We start from the raw sequence: 2,252 nt of genomic DNA on the forward strand, positions 1-2,252 counted from the left end.
AGGACACGGATAAGCAATTTCCACGGGTGGGCAAGTGACACTCATTCCTTGCCACGGCGCTACTGTCTCAACCATAATTGCTGGTCATTCGGTCAGTATGTGACGCAGCACAACCGACTAGAAAACTTAAAAGCTGCAGCCTCGCTCTCACCATTGTGACTTTTTAATCCTGTGGACACGCACACCTGACATAGCCTAGATCATTGTCTAGTGTATATTTTTTCGCTATGGGCTGTTTTTGTACCTGCCTACATTATATGAAAACGTTTCATGAGGCACAGCGTATATCGCTAGTTATTGTCTGCGTGTCTTCTACGAGACAGTAGCCTACCCACTTCAGTACCTGGTCTCATATGTATGAGTGTTTTTTGTATTTTACAGTGGCCACTCAAAGTCTGTGATAAAAAAAATTCAGTGAAGCACTATCATTTTCCTGCCATCTTTGCCCTCAAGCTAGCCCTTTAAGAAGCCTCCCGTCTCCGGTTCTCATGCTGACGTCAAGCGCGAGATGGTGACCGGCTGGAACTGCTGCGCGAGTAGAGGAGGGGGAGTGAGCCAGGCGAGGGAGGGGAACTGACGGGGCCGCAAGCAGACACTGCGGCCAGCAGCGGCAACTTTTCTCCTCATTTTTATTTTTTATTTTATCCTTTTTTCCACTTCCAAATCAGTCTTTAATTCCTTCAGAGGTCTCCCCACTTCTAACTCTAACCCGACCGTCGCTGGTGAGCCGGCTGGAGGTTTGTCTGTCCATAACGGGAAAAGAGGAGAGATTTTAGGCTTTTCCGCTGCGGAGATTCGCCTCGCCTCGGTCGTAACTCCACGCCAGACGCCACTAGCTTTTCAACCTTGGACCTTTTCAAAAGTTGGAACTCACATATACTTTTGACGGGACATCCCGGGAACGTTTTGACCCACAAGTCGCCGCATCCTTTGGTTAATTAGTAGGGGATTTCTCTTGATGCGCGAGAAGAGTTTTTAATTTGTCTAAAGGACACAGCGCCCCCACCCAACTTTTTTTCGCCTCCCTTGTGAGAACCCCCCTTCACGGCCGTGAGTGGCCTGTCCCGTCCGACGCTGTGGAATGAGAGGGGTCAGTACCAGGTCGAGCAAAGGGGTTCGCAAAATCGGTAAACTTTTAATTTTCCTCCGTTTTCGCTGATTGCCGTTTCTACGCCGACTATGGAGGTTAACTAATCTCAAGGACTGAGGCACGGGGCCGACAGGACGTAGAGCGCGAGGTGGCCTTGCTCTTCCCGTTCTATTTCATTTAAAGGTGAGTGAGACGTGTCTTAAGCGCAATGGAAAGCCAGGTCTTGCCGCAACTTCCCCTCAGGTTTTTTGGGGGCATAGTGGCAAGCATATATCAGTGACTAGTCACGCTATAAGTCACGTTACAGTCTGTGACAACGCATACACTTTGGGAGTTACTTGCTTAACTTTTAAGAGGAACGCGTTACGGGACGTGGCCACTAGCTGGGGAAATCTGACCATCAGACAGGCTTATTTGGAGCCCACAAGCTAATTGACAAACCTGGGTTCATGGCTTCTCGATATTTTCACGACATAAATGGTAATGACGGTATCTGTTTGGCAAAATGTGCAGGATGTGTCTATGTGTGTTCAGTCGCATGTGTTCAGTTGTCTCGAGGCTACAGTGCCAGTGGTCAGTGTGTCTCAGCTGGGCCGAGCCATCATGTATTCCCAGAGCGAGCCAAATATCCTGCCAAGACTAGAGGTGTGCAGAGTGTACTGGGATTTACCTCCCCCCAACACACACCACACACACACACACACACACACACACACACACACACACACACCACACACACACACACACACACACACACACACACACACACACACAAACAGACACATAACACACAACGCATACACACACACACACACACACACACACCACACACACACACACACACACACACACACACACACACACACACACACACACACACAAACAGACACACACACACACACACACACACACAAACAGACACACACACACACACACACACACACACACAAACAGACACATAACACATACACACAAACATAATTTGCGCATGCTGCCATGTATATTTCTTAAATTATTTCCCCATTTATTAGAGTTTATTTTTTAGAACAACGAAAAACAACAAATCAAATTTCAAAATGAAAGAATATTAGAAAAACATTTCATGCATGATAGTTATAGCACTGCGGCTATTGGACACGATAAATACCCTCACAGAGACATA

The 2,252-nt window shown here is 47.3% G+C and overlaps 1 protein-coding gene across 1 annotated transcript in view; it reads left to right on the top strand.

Annotated features, from left to right (window-relative positions):
- The first annotated feature begins 479 nt into the window (after nucleotides 1-479).
- Nucleotides 480-2,252, top strand: part of si:ch73-375g18.1 (kinesin-like protein KIF1C) — a 24,867-nt gene continuing 23,094 nt past the window's right edge. Inside the window, exon 1 of the mRNA XM_012817624.3 lies at nucleotides 480-1,273. The gene's annotated coding sequence lies outside the window, so the exon portion shown is untranslated. The remainder of the gene's footprint in view (nucleotides 1,274-2,252) is intronic.

Source organism: Clupea harengus, chromosome 18 (assembly GCF_900700415.2).
Source record: "Clupea harengus chromosome 18, Ch_v2.0.2, whole genome shotgun sequence".
Lineage (NCBI taxonomy): Eukaryota > Metazoa > Chordata > Actinopteri > Clupeiformes > Clupeidae > Clupea > Clupea harengus.